The sequence below is a fragment of the Sus scrofa genome, chromosome 3, assembly GCF_054392235.1.
Source record: "Sus scrofa isolate SSC_HxYL_T2T_F1_AM1 chromosome 3, Sscrofa_HxYL_maternal_Yorkshire_Landrace_v2.0, whole genome shotgun sequence".
In the NCBI taxonomy this organism is placed as follows: domain Eukaryota; kingdom Metazoa; phylum Chordata; class Mammalia; order Artiodactyla; family Suidae; genus Sus; species Sus scrofa.
The window spans coordinates 132191407-132209495 of record NC_139385.1 but is presented as its reverse complement, the minus strand read 5'-3'; the positions used below and the strand labels follow the sequence as shown (position 1 = coordinate 132209495).

The window sequence follows — 18089 nt, the reverse complement described above, 5'->3', positions numbered from 1 at the left end:
CTCAAACATTATATATCCTCTGGAAAACTCCATTGAACACTTGTGAAAGAATGAGAGGGAAGCAGGAAAATAACACCTTAGTTTATTATGAAAATAGTTCTGACCTCATGGAGTCTTTAAAGGATCTTAGAAGCTCTAGAGGTCCCTGACGACACTTTGAGAATCAGTGCTGTAGAACAAATCTGCTACCAAGTTAATTTTTGGTTATGCTATATGTTTTAGTCTCTTTCATGTTATCTGAATTTGAACTTTAGCATTTCCATATATTGCTTATCTATGATTTCAAATGAAAGAACTAGATGGTGGAGTTCCCGTCATGGCTCGGTGGTATTGAACCCGACTAGTATCCAGGAGGACTCAGATTTGATTCTTGGCCTCACTCAGTGGGCTAAGGATCTGGTGTTGCCGTGAGCTGTGATATAGTTGCAGATGTGGTTCCGATCCCATGTTGCTGTGGCTGTGGTGTAGGCTGGCAGCTGCAGCTCCAGTTCCACCCCTAGCTTTGGAACTTCCATATGCCACGGATGTGGCCCTAAAAAGACCAAAAAAAAAAAAAAAAAGAAAAAAGAAAAAGGAAAAGAAAAGAAAAAGAAAAAAGAAGTATCATATCAATTGTTTTTTTCAAGTGTGCATTCTTATTTACTGTGGGGTGGGGACTTCCTTTTAGCCCCTCTGGAGGAAAACCTGCATCTGTGCAGAGATGGTGACTAAAGCCGTCCCTGGGGCTCTCGCTATTGTCACTTGTCACTGCTGAGCTTACTTGGGCATTTCAGAGGCTTTCCTTTTCTTCCTTCCTGCTCTATCCCACCTCATTTTTCCTCGTACGGAGAACTTGGATACTCAGAGAGAGGTAAGCACAGTTAGGGCATAGGCTGGAGAAAGGAGAGGTGTGAGAATTAATTTTCATAAGTCAAATTGAAAACTTTCTGACTTGCTTCGCCTACGGATCTCATTATTTATAATTTTTTTCCTATTGATAAAGTATGGAATTAGTCATAGTGGATAGCTCTGGGCAGAGCATTAAAAAAAAAAAAAAATCCTCCCAGGATGGCTTCCAGGAGCTGGATGTGGATGTTTGTGAAGCATAAAAACATTTTTTCTCTCTTCCAAATAATGGATTAGATGTTACATAAACCATCATATTTAAAATGTTAAGTGGAACTTTTTTTTACCCCATGAAATAAATATTCACTGTGGCAACTTACTACAGCAACAGACACTTGGCTGTCTTGGAGTTTTGTTACAAATATGCTGAGGATTTATTGCCTTTCTTTTTCCTTTTCTGTTTTTATTGAAGAACGTTTGATTTACAATGTTGTGTTAGTTTCAAGTATACAGCAAAGTGATTCAGTTTATATATATATATGTTCTTTTTCACATTCTTTTTCTTTATAGGTTATTTCAAAATATTGAGTAGAGTTCCCTGTGCTATACAGCAGGTCCTTGTTGGTTATCTATTTTATATATAGTAGTGTGTATATATTAATCCCAATCTCCTAATTTATCTTTCCCTGCTGAGGATTTATGACTTGGAAAAACCTGTGACTCCTAGCAGCAGTAAATGCTGTTCTACAATCCTTTGGCAAGACTACAGTGCGTCAGGTGCTCAGGCTGGGCACAGAGAAGCCAGGCTTGGTCAGCCGTTCTCATCCCCTGCATCCTGGAGCCTCCACGAAAGACTGTACGAGGTGAAGGCACTTTCCAAGCAGGCTTCTCCACTCTTTTGAGCAGAAACATCCCTGTATTTTACCCTGAAGTAGAACATTCGTTTAGTCACTCTTCCACGAGACATCTCCCACTTGTCTGCTGTGGATCGGATGCTGATACCACTTCATGTCTGTGATACTACTAAGATAAATAGGATTATGCAAGCATGGAGGAAAGTTCTTATTGATTGATTGATTGATCGATTGTCTTTTTAGGACCACGTCCGAGGCGTATGGAAGTTCCCAGGCCAGGGGTCGAATTGCAGCCGCAGCTGCAGCTGCCAGCCTATAGCCATAGCCACAGGGGATCGGAGCTGCATCTACAACCTACCCAACAGCTCATGGTAACACCGGACCCTTAACCCACTGAGCGAGGCTAGGGATCGAACTCGAATCCTCATGGATACTAGTTGGGTTCCTTATCACTGAGCAACAACAGGAACTGGTTTTTTGTTTTTTTCTTTTTTTTGAAGGTGCCTATTTAGACATAGATGTGTGTGTGTGGGGGGGCATGTGTGCACCTGCACCCGCATGTGCTACATCAAAGGAGAATGTCCTGGAAAAGGTACCATTGGAGCCGATTTCTTGAAGGCAAAAGTGAGATTGACTGGAAAAGAAGGGAACAGAGGGAACAGCTTCAATGGCTTTTAAAAAAGAGTGCCCGGCAAGGCTCAGGCTGGTCAGTAGTCTGACGGGACTGAGGCTGAGGGGTTTGAGGTCGGTTGGTGGGCGCCCAGGTTGAGAGGCAGATGGGGGTGTTCTTGCTTTGGCCTCTGCGGAGAAGGTTGAACTCTGTCCTGAACACACGGGGAGCCGCTGAAGATTTCTAGACGGTAGAGTCATGTTCTGACTTGTAGTTTAGAAAAGTCTCTCTGACTGCCTGAGGGAAGGGGTGTTAGTGAGAAGTGGGGTCAAGATGATCACTGACTTGTCTCCTGGTGTGATTTGGGGGCATGAGAGGGGGCTTCTCACCCAGGTGGTTGATTTGACCGGCGTCTTGATGCCTGATAGTCCTTAGACGTCTACATTCTTTATATTTATATTTTTAAAAATTTATTTTTTCTTTCTTACGGCCACACCTGCGGCATATGGAAATTCCTGGGCTAGAGGTCGAATCAGAGCCACATCTGCGACCTACGCCATTCTTCACCGGCTGAGCCACAATGGGAACTCCGTATTTATATTTACATTCATATTTATATTTGTATTTGTATTTATGTTTAAGATCAAGATGGAGAACTCTCTGGGAGGGTTCCCTGGAATGTTTGGCCACATTGTTTCCTCTTCCTGCGGCCCCCTGATTTCCGGGGCGTATGTATTCCTCCTTGTTTGCATGTTGTCGTGGAGAGCTGCCACGTATTAAGGATGTCCCCGAGGTTCGTTCTGCCCCAGTCCAGGCAGTGGGTGGGCACGGGGTGGGCAGGCGGCTCTCGGCCCAGCCCCTCAGGCGCTCTGTCAGTGGAGAGACTGGAGGACAGAGGAGGCCCCTGCTGTGTTCCTTGCTCTCCCTGACCAGGCCTCTTCTTCCAGGAGGTGTTTTATGTTCCCAGGTCATTCAGAAGTGCCCTGGCTCCCGACGGTGGCCAGGTGTGGTTCTCCAGTCTTTTCTTTGGCCCCGCGTGCCTCAGAGAGCTTTCTGACTGACAAACATTGGATCTCTCAGTGAGCCACGCAGTTGTTGTTTGTATCCAAAAACTCCTCAGTGATGTGGGACTTGTCAGGAGGTCTGACCTCACACCAGGGCACGAAGACTAACCTCACAGGCTTTCCTACCGGTTTTGAAAGGGAAACAGGCCATCGCAAGGATGGTGTTTGCCAAAAGGGATCGAGGGACGTACTGATGGGGCCACAGGAAACTAAGGCCCTGCCGACCAACTTTGCCAGATTTCTAGTGTTGCTGAAGGCGGTGCTGCTGCGGGTGTGTCTACCTGGGAGGAGAGATGGAAATAGCATCAAAGAGATGCGTGATCTCTGTGGACATGCCGGACCCTGGCAATGCTTAATGATGAAAATAATAATAACTGATAGTCATGCAGGACTTACATTAATGCTGTGTACTGTTCAAAACCTGATGTACATAATAACTCATTTAATTCTCATAACAGTACTTTGAGGTAGGCATGTTCATTTTATCTTAGTTTACCTGTTATGCCTGCCTTTCTTTCTCTCTCTCTCTCTCTCTCTCTCTCTATCTATCTATCTATCAATCAGGAAATATCAATGAGAGATTTTAATACTTTACCCAAGTCATAGAACTAGAAAGTAGCAGAATGGGAATTCAAATCAAGTCAGACAAGGTACAGAGTCTGTGCTCCTACCTATGAATTTGACTCTTAGCTTTAACACTTACTGTCTGGGAAAGTTATTTAATCTCTCTGGGCTCAGTTTCTTCATCTGTAAAATGGGGATAACAACCTCTACCTTAAGGCAGATGAAATAAGGTATTTAAAGCAGCGCCTAGTACAAAGTAAGCACTCTATGGGGTTTGCTAGAAAAATTGTTTTGTAGTAGATACTCCCGCAGGAAGACTGACTGTACACACTTTGTACAAAAAAATTGTGACTCTTGTACTAATCACATGTGACCTATGTAATGACCTTGGTAGATATTTGGTAGCTCTTCATAAAAAGAGTATGAGATGAAAAAGGATATATATATGTGTGTATTCTCCCACACGTGTTTAGTGAGGGAGGGTGAAAGTGAGGTTTGCTGTGAGTATGTGAGCTTGGTGTGTAAGGACACTCAGCAGACCACTAACAGGAGCAGAGTGTGATCCGCTTGCCGCAGGGGCCTCACTGCGAGAGCAGGGCTTGGGCTCTGGGCTTGTGGTCTCCCGTGTGCCCTTGACCATTCTGAACCCTAATTCCCTCATCCGTAAATGGTGGCCTATGAGGATGCCTACCTCTCTGGGTGGATCTAGGTGTTAAAGAAGGTCATTCATTAATTCATTCTGTATTTCTTGCTGAGAATTAAGGATGCAAAGATTAAGAAAAAAATAGGCCCTGTCTTTGAGGAGCTCACAGGGTCACGGTGGAGGCTTTGAGAAAAATACTTTACTGCAGTTCCGTAAGTTATATACTCAGATGGATACAGATACTGGTGGGGATGTGGGGAAGCCTGGTTTTGGGGTAAGGAGAGGTCAGGGGTCAAAGACTTGATTCTGAAGAATGCGATAGAGAATATGAGACTTGAAGGCATTCTGAGCAAGCAAGTGAGAAGTCAGGGGCACTTTTGGAGAATTTCACATAATTCTTCATAGTCCTGGAGTTTGAGTTGGGTTATGCAGGCTACGATAATAGATGAGGAATGATAATAATATTGACAGCTAACATTTAATTGAGCATTAACTATGTACCAAGCACAGAGGGCCTTGTTTTTTTATTATTTTATCTATAGTCCTTACTGCCCAATGCAGTATGTGTTATTTTGTAGCCAGGTTTCACAGACAAGGAAACCAAAGCTCAGAGAGCTTAAGTGACATGCCCAAATCACACCGCTAGTGAGTGGTGATCCTAGGATTCAAGTTCAAGCCAGATTTTATCCTGAAGCTCAGGTGAGCCATCAGAGCACTTTAAGGTTGGGCATGTTAGAAGGTAACTTTAGCTTGGCATGAGGAATGAATTTGAGGGTAGAGAATGGGGGCAGGCCTAAGGCAGGCTACTCAAAAGCCTATTGGAGTAAACCGTGGAAAAATACTGAATTAAAGCAGAGGCAGGAGAGATAGGGGAAGGAAAGGGATTTGAGAGAGATTTGGGGATAGAGGATGAAGGGAAATTGTGGATGTGTTTATTTCAAGGTCCCACTGGGACATTTGACTGGACATATCCAGTAGGCAGTTCCATGAGCCCACAATGTAGGAGGGAGCTCTGGGCTGCAGCTCCACACCTGGCTCCAGACTCAGGTGCCGTTCCCAGGAGAAAAGAGAGGGACATGGAGGAAGATTATATCCAGGCTACAGATTTGTTTCATTTGGCTTACAGTATTAAAATATTAACATAAAATTGATAACATTGAAAAAGTTGGGAAAGTTCTCCCATAAAAATAAGATGTGTGGATGTTCTCAGCAGTGTGGGCAATCTGGCCACCTGATGCCCACAGGTAAGGGACAGAGGTCCCTTTCTGGCAGGGCTGGTGGTCTCCAGCTTGTCACAGCATCCAGGTGACCTCCTTTCTCATTTGGGGCACTGCTGAGCCCCTGCAGGTATTTTATTTTGTGACCTCAGACTCAAGGTTTGGGAAGAGGAAACTGGGTTTCACAGAAACCAGGACTAAGTAGCCAGACAAGTGGCATCAGTGATCTGCAGGGGGCCAGGATTGGCAGTGACAAAAGCCTTGGATGAGTAAGTCCAAGCACAGATGGGAAGGTTCCTTTGGGTTTGGTCATCTGGAGGTGCCTTTAGCAAAGACAGTGCAGTGTCAGGGCAAGTATTGTAGGAGAAGAAGGAGGGATGAATGTGAAAAAATGGTTTCAGGAAGCAGTGTTGCATAGTATACCCATGCTCAAGGACCTACTGTATAGCGCAAGGAAATGTACTCAGTATTCTGCAATAACCTATATGAGAAAAAGGAATGGATATATGCATATGTATAATGGAGCCGTTTTGTCATACACCTGAAACTAATCCAACATTGTAAGTCAACTATACTCCAATAAAGTTAAGAAAAAAAGAAGCTGTGTTACAAAGAGGAATTTGGGGTTGGTAGGTTTTATCCTGTGTTATTTTTTAGTGTGAGTGACTTGGACATAACTTATAAGGACATTATGATATAAAATGGTACTTTCTTTATTTGTCCTCTACTTATCTTTTATAACCACAAGGAGTCCAGTCCTAGCTCTGGTAGGCTGGCAGATTATCCTACAAGAAAAAGTTTGTTCTTGTCAAAACCACGTGCTCCCAGGGTATAGAATGGAGTGAGATGTTTTGTATGTCTGTGAACTTCAGATTTTACCAGTATTAAATGCAGTTTTGTGGTTTTTTTTTTTTTTTTTTAATCTTTTTGTCTTTTAGGACTGTACCGGCAGTATATGGAGTTCTCAGGCTAGGAGTTGAATCAGAGCTATAGCCATGGGCCTATGCCACTGCCACAGCAACGTGGGATCTGAGCCTCATCTGCAACCTACACCACAGCTCACGGCAACACTAGACCCTTAACCCACTGAGCAAGGCCAGGAATCAAACCCACAGCCTCATGGATGCTAGTCGGGTTGGTTAACCACTGAGCCACGACGGGAACTCCAGTTTTGTGCTTTTAATATGTGAGCAGCGGTACCTTCAAATGGGTAGTTTTGCATTTTAACAACAGCAAGGTAAGTCAAGCAGTGCCTACGTGGTGATTTGTTGCCTTCATTTACTCGTGCATTTGTAAGCTGTCCATTTCCTTTTTTATCATTTGCCAGGTGGAATCTGTGTGATGATCTTATCAACCGGCATCACTTCTGTTGCATTCTGGGTTAGTGTGCTGTTATTGGTTTTATGCCATATGCTGAATTTTCTATTTACTTTTTTTGTATTTGTTATGATATAACTTGATCCAGTAACTTATTGTGTGTGTATTAGAGCTTATCTATCTTGTCTTTGATGTAAAACTCTTTTTTGATTAAGGAAAAAAAATGTATCTCTCTTCTGCAGTGGCTGATAAATAAAGCCACTTTTCTTCTGTGGTGACCACAATTTCAGAAGCACATTTGCTGTCATTTTTCTTTTCTCCCAGTAGCGCAGTGGGCAAGAGAGACCTTAAGATTTGACATGGAATGGAAGCAGCTGGTAGCCAAGCTATGTGATAAATGTTAACCGACTGATTGATTCATCAGTCAATTCAACGTGTAATTTTCAGGAACCTCATATGTGTCCTGGAGGTTAAAGGCATAAGACAAAAAATTCTGCCTTCATGGAGCTCATATCCTAATGGGAAAACAAACCATAAATAAGATAAAGAAACAAAGCATATGTTTCTACATGTATTTTAGGGATCAGCAAATGCTAAGGAGAAGAATAATAAAGTAAGGAAGCGGGCTAGGAGTTTCATTGGGGGATGTTTTAGATGGGGTAACCAGGGAAGGCATCCTTGAGAAGCTATCATTTGAGTAAAGACCCGAAAGAAGTGAGGAAGAAGCCACACAATCACCTGGAAATAGAGCCTTCTAGGCACAGAGATCAGCCAGTGCAAAGGCCCTGAGGCAGGAATATGCCTCACTTGGTATGATTAAGGGCTGTTACAGAGACCAGTATGCCAGCTGGGGATGAGAGAGTGAAAAGAGTAGGGCATAAAATCAGATAAGTCAAGTGGGAGAGGGGAAGTCACCACAGGGTTGAACACAGGAGTAACATGAAGTGACTTACATTTTAACAGGATCTCCAGCTAAGGCATTCTTATCTCTTTTTGTGCCACAGACCCCTTCGGCTGTCTTGGGAAGCCGATGGACTACTTTTAAGAAAAGCCATTTTATTTAGTTTTAAAAGTCATTTTATTTACATATATTTTATTTGCATATATATATATATATACATAATATACATACATACATATATATACATATATGTGTGTGTGCATATATGTATCTGGCTGCACCTGCAGCTTGCAGAAGTTCCCAGGCCAGGGATCCAACATGTGCCACAGCCATGACCTGAGCCACAGCAGTGACAATGCTGGATCCTTAAGTGCTAGGCCACCAGGGAACTCCTAAGAATAGCATTTTGAAAGGAAAAAAAAAAAGCCGCAGGATATAAAAGAATCCACTTGTATGGAAATACATTTAACAAAATATTAAAGCCAATTTATGACTTAGCAATGTATATTCTTTATTAACTCATTAGAGAAGCTCTGGGATAACGCCAGGGATTTTTTTTGTTTTTTATTTTTAATGATGATGTTTTAAAGATGAACAGGGATAACTCCAAGAGATTTTTCTGTTTTTTGTTTTTAATTTCTCTGACTGGCTCCTTGTGGCTGAATAGTTCAGGAGATCTGGGGTGTGAGTGTGGTGGTCCCTTTGTTTCAGCAGATTCTCTCTACGGCCATAGGAAATCCAATCTCCATTTTTTTTTTTTTTTTTTGTGCTGCATTTGAGGCATATGGAAGTTCCCAGGCTAGGAGTTGAATCAGAGCTGCAGCGGCTAATCTACACCACAGTCATAGCAACTCGGGATCCAAGCTGCATCTGCAGCCTACGTACACTGCAGCTTGCAGCAACACCAGATCCTTAAGCCGCTGAGCGAGGCCAGGGATCCAAGCTGCATCCTCATGTATACTAGTCCAGTTCTTAACCTGCTGAGCCACAATTGGAACTCCTCCATTCTCCTTCTGTAGAGACATCTCTCACTTGGGTTACTCCTAGCTCACAGAGGTGTGGATGGGACAGACAGAGTTATTTATATTCTAAGAAGAAAGAATCTAATCTATTTATTCCAGGTCCTAGGGCTACACCTGGGCCAAACTCACCGATGATTTTCTGCTCTTTGCATCTGTGACAAGCTTAGTCTCCACGTCTTTGCCTGCGCTCTTTCCTTTGCTTGGAGAACAGCCTTCTCATTCTCGTCTGCCTCCTTTCCTTGTTCACATCTGACCCAGCCCTCAGGGGTCAGCCCTGATACACCTGTTGGTGTAGTTGTCCCTGCTTGCCTCTCTGGAGGGACCCCGTACCTCCTGTGAACTGCAGCACCTTCGCGGTACCTCGCCTCCAGGACAAATTCTACTCAGGGTTGCGGGTTATTTATGTATTTACCCTTCCCCAAACTGTTCTAAGCTCCCGTAAGCTCTGAGGGCAAGAGCCACAGTTGTATTTTGTTCTTTGTAGTTCCCTGCATCGTGCCTCCCCTCAAACAGACGTGAGGAACAGCAGAAGCTTGTGATTCCTACAAATGATACCGAAGCCGGGCCGAGGTTCTCTGACCCCCAGATCTGTAAGTTGACTTAACGTCTGTCCCACTACCCACCCCCTTCCAGATACTGACCAAGGCTGCTTATGATCTGTTTTTTTCCCCAAGTAGAAATAGCCATTTTCATAAGTGTTTTGTAAGACTTGTAAAGAAATTGACACAATGTTGAGAGGTACAGAGCTGAAGGCAAAAAATCACCCCGGAGTCCGTCAGCCAGAGTTCCTGTATATGGTTATAGATTTTGCATTTTAGTGCATATTCTTAGAGAGTTTGCTTAATTTTACCAAATCAGTTTATAAAGATCACATCATGGCATTATCTTATTTAAATTATTTTCTCGTTTTACTTCTCATATTGGGACTATCTTTCCATGAATCCGCGGGCAGTGGAGCGCAGTGGAAAAGGAAATGGCTTTAGAGTATTACTGTTTGAATTCAAACCATGAAACTACCCCTTAAGAGCTGTTGACCCTGGAGAGTTAGTTAACTTTTCTATTTACCAGTTTCTCCATCTGTAAAATGAGTCCAATAAAAAATATGGCTTGTATGCGTGTTGTGAGGATGAAATGGGTTCGGGCACGCAAACACTTGGAGCGGCGCTGGGCTCAGAATGTGGAGCTGTTACTATCATTTCAGCATTTTTTTAATGGCCACGGAGAATCCCACTGCATGGCTACCTCCTAATCTGTTTAACCATTCCCCACTGATGGACATTTAGATTGCCTTTGACTTTTTATTCTTATGAATAATTAATGATGCAGTGAACGTCCTTGTATTTACATTCTTGGATTTGTGTCTAATTTATGTCCTCAGGATAGCTTCCTAAATGTGACACTGTGAGATTTCATGACTCACATGACTGGGGGCCACCAAGAGGCTTCCTTGAACCGGTTAACGTGGTTACTACCATTGGATGATCGATTGTTTTCGCCTGTACTCCCCAGAACCGCTTGCTTCCAGTTGCTCATTTTAACACTGTGTTGCTGTAGATGTTTGATGCCTCAATGGCTCAGCCTCAATGAAAACACGGGGGCAGATGAGACTGAGCCCAAGTCTAAAGCCCCCAGGTGGACCGATTTGCCTGTTCCCCTGGCTGCAGGCTTGAGCCCCTGTTTGGGGTCAGCCATGAAGCTGGGGAACTCCTGCAGGGTGGAAGGAGCCGAGGCACCCCTTCCTGGGGCCAGTGGAATGGTGGCGATCCTGGAGCACCATGGGTCAGTGGCTATGTGATTTTGCTTCTTATGAGGTGCAGCCTTTTTCACAGGGCTTTCCCTCGCCTTCATTTCTGTGGTTTTTCTTTGGAGATGACTCAACAACAGCCTGCTACTCCACACTGCTCCCCAGGGGAGGGTGTCTAGGAACACAGAACCCCAGGAGAGGAGATGGTGTTTAGTTACCTGGGCTTCCAGCCCTTGGGATTCTGGGGATGGTATTGCAGTCACTATTCCGGACGGCCAAGAGAACTATTATTTGTGTTAACCTTTCAAATACCTTGAGGCCTTATTTTAGAAAACACTTATTGGTTTTCTCTCTGAAGACCAGAACCTCTGTCAATTTATTTTTAATTCCTGAATAGGTTAGATCCTGGGAAGTTTTCATTTTCTTCTTGGGACAGAGCAAAATCAAGGAAAAAAAAATATTGCTAATTCAAGGATTTTTCATATTCACTGAAGGGATTTCTTGAAGTTTGATAATTTGGAAAAATGAAGTTATTTGCATATATTCTTAGTAATCTACTTTCTGAATCAACTAGGTAGCGTTGTATTATTCTGACTGCTTTGGAATGTAGGATTTACATATAAGTACAGGTTTTCTGGCACATTAAATTCCATAATGGTGGCCTGATTGTGATATTTTAATTTTATTTAAGGAAAGCCTTGGACCACAATTCTAATACTTAAGCAACCCTAACCCTAACCCTAACCCTAGAGGTAGCGTCAGATTTCACCTTTTATTATTATTATATGGCATATGGAAGTTCCCTGGCCAGGGATCGAAATGGAGCTGCAGCTGTGGCTTACACTATAGCCATGGCAACCCTGAATCCGAGCTGTATTTGTGACCTATGCTGCATCTTGGGGCAATGTTGGATCCTTAACCCACTGAAAGGGGCCAAAGATGGAACCAACATCCTCACAAAGACATCAGGTCCTTAACCCACTGAGCCACAATGAGAACTCGTCACCTTTTATTATTATTCGTGTTACTTTGTTACTCTAGATTTTATTGAAAATTGGTCTCATGAATAGTGGCAAGACTGTAAAACTGATATATATTTGCATTTTTCCTGGAACATCAGTGAGTTCCTGCAGGATGAGAAGATTTAGTTAAGAGTGGGTGTGGGCAGCAGAAACACTCCTTCCAGCCCCCGGAAGTAGGCAACATCTTTGAAACTTTCTTAGTTCACGGGCCTTGTGCATTATTCTGTGACCAAAAATGTTAGCAAATATAAGACAGACTCCCAGAAAAAAAACCCACTAACCTTTATTGTAGACTCAAATTGTGTCATGCAGGCTTTGAGTTTCAACAAAAGGTTAACCTTGCTTTTATCTTAACTCATTTGCCAAGTTTTGCTTGTCTGACACCAGAAATGCCATGACTGAATTCTGAAAGAATACATGTTTTGGGGGAAATTTCCCCAGCCCCCATCAGCAGATGTGGTATTAGTACAATCTATCTTTCTGACTTTTCTGAACTTCCAGCTCCTGAATAGATGCCCGAGATTCTTCTACTCTACTTGTTGAGCAGTGGTTCACGATGGGGAATGATTTTCCTCTCAAAGCAACATTTGGCAACATCTGGAGACATTTTGGTTGTCACACCACTGGGGGCTGGAGCCTAGTGAGGAAGGCCAGGGAAGCATCCTACAGGCAGAAGAGAGCCCCCACGAAAAAGAATGATTTGGTCTCAAAATGTCAATGGTGGTGAGCTGAGAGTCCCTGCTGTGGAAGTTTGCAAGGTCAGGGTGTCTCCAGGGAAACTGGCTGGTCACCAGGAGGGGCCTCTTAGGTGTGTGTCATTTACCTGGTAACGTTATCACAGGTCAGGGTCAGCTCTCTCTCAGACTTGCAACTTCAGAAACTCACTCTCAGGTCTCCCAGAACTGGTCAAACTCTAGAAAATTGACTCGAATAGGAAGCTGAGTAAATAAACTTATTTTTGCCTTATTAAGTGCCACTAATAAATAGAGCTTGTGGACAGAGCAGATGCTTGTGTTGGCTGCATAGCTTATATACTCCCTGTTGGCAAGAAGCCTGGCAACTGAAATCGCCAGCAGGTGCCTCTGGGGACCTGGAATCAGAACAAGGGGAGACTTGGGGTATCTAATAATCCATGAAACTCTGATGTCTGGACACTTAAAACTCCACTCAAGATGTATCCCGTCAGTGTTGGAGAGACTCAATCTTCAGGATAAGTCTTTTCTCCTTGAGAAAGTGCTGGAATGGGTCTTGGCAACCACTTTTGATCTTTTACACTTTCTTCCTCTGCTTCCATGGCTGACCCACTGCCTTTCATTATCCATATTGATTCTTTAATTTTCTCTTTAGTCTCATTGGTTTGGGGGAGAGACCTTGGTTCAATACAAAAATATGTCAAGCATCATTGTGTAACAGGGCTAATTAATTTGAAGACTGATATTAGGACGCTGTCCCTAACTGGAGGCTTTTCCGTCTAGTGGATGGCACTGAGGTGACAACATTTCAGAATAATATGACAGGTGCTGTCAGGATGCTCTGCAAATACAGAGGACACCGACCTTGGCTGCACTGTCACTTAGAGCATCTGCTTTGAGCTCTTAGGCACTGATTTTATAGTTTAATTTTGGGGGAGTAACCTTATTCCTGTGATTCTGAGTCCTGGGAGAAGGACATAGGGCATCATTAGCACTCCTGTGTACTGTCTGCTTGTCCGTTTGATTTTCCTCATTCTGTTCCGAGATTGGTTGTCAGGTCTCTGGATGATGAAAGAGTCCAGTATGCCACTTAATCTTCACCTTCTCTCTCTCGGTATTGGAGGCAGTCATCTTCGACATTTTAAACTGCTGTAGTCAACCCGCCAGGAAATACAGCCAGGCTAGAGGGCAGTCCAAGGATGCCTCGGAGGGTCTCCCTTTGTTCTGTGAAGAGGAATGAATTCTGCAGAGGCTAGTGATACTTGAGTGAACTGGATGTGTTTTGCTAGGATCCTGCTGAATCACTCAACAAAGGCAGAAACCTGCCTAAGTGCTAAATCACAAATGATCCTGTCTTCTTTTGAACAGTTGCACACTGATCGAGATGGCAGGAACATAGCGAAATAGAACCATTTGGTGGGATTGTTCAGTGGGAAGGCGAGAACTCCTTGGAAGTACACGTTTTATCTTCCCCCCAAACATGCTGGTTGGGGCCACGTTCTGCCACCTCTCCCAGTCCTTCCTTGACTTTCCCCCTCAGCTAAGTGGATCTTGTTTTTCTACACTAGTTGAAATCAGGCAGAATTACCTGGGTTTGAATCCTGTCTCTGGCACTTGTTAGCTGTGGGACTTTGGGCAGACAGTGTCTCTGAACCTCAGTGTCCCACGTATAAAATGGGAATATCACCACCTGGGAAGGTTCTTGATGTGTTTGTTATATGGACTAAAAAATGCTAGTTATCATTTTACTTGGAGAGGGCACATCTAAGTGTGTGAATGCCCTAAGCAGGGCATGAATGGACATAAATTCACAGAGAGGTATCAACTAGTTTTATATGTTTTCCAAAAATCCAGTTTTTTGTTCAGAAATCATGGTTATGGAAGATGAGGCCAGGCACAAGAATTCTGTGTTTTTCTAGGAAGGAGAGAGAAAGGGGACAGCCTGGGATGATATTCATGCATCAGACATTGATGCCCACTGGGCACCAGTTTCTGTAAAAAAGATACTTGGCTAACCTCATGGTCTGTCCCTGGGCCAATCCCATCCTTCTGGGTGATGAGCCAGTGCCTAACAGTGCTTGGGTTTTCTTAGAAGTGCTGAATACCCTATGCACTTTGTTAATTTTTTCTTCAGTAATTAATATAGTCATATCAAAGCTGTTTGCAGTTATTAATTATCTCCTAGCCAGATTAATCTTACCTCCTTTTAAAATGTGCTGCATTTGGAAAGGCGTCTGGTAGAGAAAGGAAGCCTATATATGTGCGCTATACCCTTTAAAAAAGGCACAACGATATTGTTGCATTTCAAGTAGAACACAAATACTCTGAGGCTAGCCCAATGAGGTGCTGCTGAGAGGCCCTGGAGAAGTAAGAGGAAGGGGAGGGAAGGAGGGAAAAGGAGAGGGAGAGGGTCCTGGCTTCTGAACTGAGTTTATTTATCCCTGTCGAGACTTTCTCTGCCTCTTTTGCCAAGAGTCTCATCTCAGAAATTCACGTGGGTAGAGCTGCCTTTTTTCTGGATCCTTCCTCATTGTCACGTCTATGAGAGTTAGAAATTCCCTGAAGGATTGCTCTGGCCATTGTTGGGACCAGCTTGGAAACCGTTCCCATTTTGCTCCCTCTCCATTGCCCCCTTGATGTTGGTAGGACACCGTCACCCCCTGTTTGTTATTTAGGGAGCCCTTCTGTGGACTCCTGGTGTTGGGGGGAGGACTGGCTCTGCATCTTGTTTGTAATTTCAGTGCCTTGAATAATGCCAGGCAGATCTTCAACTATAATGAAACTTTGTAATGACTGACATAGCTGGAGGCACTTCTTTCACTTCTTTCTGAAGCTCAAAATCAATCTTTTTTTCTTCATCTTCCCCCTCTCCCCTTTGGACCTAGCATTGATTGGAAAACATGAAAATCAATGGATAGATGCTTAGATACTAGTATAAATCTATGGGAATGCACCAACATGAGGCAAGGCTTACTTCATTGGGAATTGGACTTTTTTTTTTTTTTTTTTTTACTTTTTTTAATTTGTTCAGAGAGAAAAATTGAAATTTGTCCTTTTATTTGTTTTGATACAAACCTAACTCTCCCCCCCGTAGCCCCCCCCATTAACTAGAGAGCTTTGATCTAGCATGTGTAGTCATTTCTGATCTGTGAAATTGGCAATGGACGAATGAAGCGTAATTGAATTTGTCTGGCCTCCGAAATCTATTGATTTCAAATTAGAGCATCAGTATTAATTCTATCAGGGCAGTCACACTCAGAACTCGGTCTCGAATGTGGATTAAAGATATTCACTTAGAGGTCTATAATTATAACCTTGATGAATTAGCTAGGAAAATAACGTGCCCAGAAGGAACTGCAGTCCTCATTCTAGTGCCTTGTTTTATCTTTGGATATTTTGTTGGCCTTGGGGGCAGTGGAGATGCCCCGGGTGTCTATTCCAGTCAAGATCAAGAGTCCTTAAGCCTGAAAGTGGGTTGGGAATCACTTTGTGTTGTCTTCCTATCCATGTGTCTAGTGGGAGGGATGGTTCCCTGAGAGTTAGATGAGTTAGAGTTATCTTAGAGATATGTGTCTGATAAGTAAAATACCCAGAGCATTGAGTCTGAGATAAAACTTCTTGGATGTGCTTTCTCCTTGGAGTTAAAACTTGACTGATGCTTTTTCCTGCAGGTCTGAGTGATTTCCCAGCGATTTCTTTGGCTGATACAACCAGGGGACAGGATTCTTCATTCTGGCCGCTAAATGCCTCTGTGCACCACACTTGGCAGTGAGGGAAGGGTGGAGCTTCTTGGATGACAATGGACATTCCACTGGGCAGGATGAAGGCAGAGTGTGTGACATCGACACCACAAGGGTAAGAGCTGCCTCCTTGATGTTTTCCCTGACACCATCACTTATCAAAGTGAGGGAGGATCAAACCTGCCGGTGTAGTGACAGAAATGAAGGTCAGACATCAGAGAGACTCTTGCGACTGTAAAATCCACTGGGCAGTTGGGGCAGACGATGAAGGGAGAGTACCAGCCTGGAAGGATTGGGCTGGAGTTGTGTTGGGGGGCAGGGCAGGTGAACTTTGAAAGATCCTGTGTCCACATCGCCCACCCCCTTTTGTTTTTCACAGTTCAGCCTCAAGGGAGTGACACTACCTCACAATACCTGTAACAAGATTCCACTTGTGTCCATTTGAGTCATTCTGGCTTCAGATGGAGGCTTTGGAGCTTGGGTTGGTAAGAATCTCACTCAGGTCACAGATCAAGGACTTCTTGGAAATACCTGGCCCAGAGACATATTTTTCTTTGAGCCACATAATGTTGACACCTTTTCGAATCAGTTCTAATTAAAGTTGAGCTATCCCACAGAAGGATCAGGATTTCTGAGTGTTCCTGGAACAGTGTAAGATACACCTAAACTGGTCCTTGGTTTGCACAAAGGACTCTGGTTCCGAGTAGCCTCCGCCTTTTAAACAAGTGTGGATGGCTCATCCCAGTTCCCAGCCAGCCCACTTCATTTGTTTAACTTCCTTGTTTGACCACTGGACGCATTTCATTTTACCATGCCTGGTCTAGACCCTTCTGCTAGCTCTTTGACAAAAGCGGTGATGGTTTTTGTTAATCCTCAGAGATAAAAATGAGTATCTTCAACAAGACCTTGGGCAGCGATTAGCATAAAGGACTGGGGCTCGGAGATAAAGACCTTGACTCTCAAGACACGGTCCCCTCCATGGAAGAGCTTAGAGTCTAATGACAGCAATAGTCAGACTTGTGGGGGATAAAGAGAACTGTGAAAACACTATAATCTCTTGTACTGGGGGCTCAAGTAAAAATGCACCTGAAGGGCTGTGGAGAAGGTAAACAGAGCTGGGAGGTGGGCGTGGGGGAGGTGTGAGCTCTTAATTTGGCGTGGGTGCATTGCAATTCCCCAGAAATCTGTCTTCAGGACACCAGAACATCACAGACAAGCATTTCTTTGTATGCGGGTTCCACCATGTAACACGACTGAGTTGGAGGTGGGAAGAGGTAGTTACCATAGAGTTAAGGCTCCCCTCTTGTGGCAAAGTCCACGTTTTTTCCTGTTTCTGGTTGAAAATCTTTCATCTGTGATTCTTTGCTTTTTTTGCAAGTAGGATAGATGTCTGGCTCTTTGGCTCCCTAATCACTCAGCCTCCTGCACGCCCTCCTTTTTGGAGATGAGCTGAGTGGATTACAAGGATCCTTCAGGGAGTTTCCAAAGGGGAGCGGCCACACTAAATAGAGATCCAGGGACAATGAATGTCACTCTGCTATGACTGTCCCAGCTAGAGGGGGTTTGAGAGGAGAGGGAGTAAGTAGGAATAGGAAGGAGAGGGGAGGGTGCAGGGAATCTCTTATTTTTGGAATAAGGTTTTACATTACGCATTTTGTGTTTTCAAAAGACTCTTGCATTTGTTATTGTATCATCAAGGTGTGTATATCATTGTCTGTAGATCAAGATGCTTCCCACCCCAGGTCACGTAGCTGGGAAGCGGCAGCGCAAGCACACACTTTTGGAGTTGTAACTTTTTCCTCTTTTCTTTAGTTGCTTCCGGTAGTTCAGTACAGATAAAGGGACCTTCATTTATTTCAGTTTAACATTTAAAT

The 18089-nt window shown here is 43.7% G+C and overlaps 1 protein-coding gene across 21 annotated transcripts in view; it reads left to right on the top strand.

The window, feature by feature from the left end:
• The window catches only part of KCNS3 (potassium voltage-gated channel modifier subfamily S member 3), a 38280-nt gene that overhangs the window by 10018 nt on the left and 10173 nt on the right, over positions 1–18089 (top strand). For 5 of the 21 annotated variants that reach the window (XM_021085913.2, XM_085015967.1, XM_085015970.1 and 2 more), the window contains exons 2-4: positions 7105–7157; positions 9502–9607; positions 16147–16330. The gene's annotated coding sequence lies outside the window, so the exon portion shown is untranslated. Of the gene's footprint in view, positions 1–1519; positions 1689–7104; positions 7158–9501; positions 9608–16146; positions 16331–16594; positions 16701–18089 lie in introns of those variants that run through there. The other 16 variants (XM_021085911.2, XM_085015969.1, XM_085015974.1 and 13 more) reach the window with 9 other exon arrangements.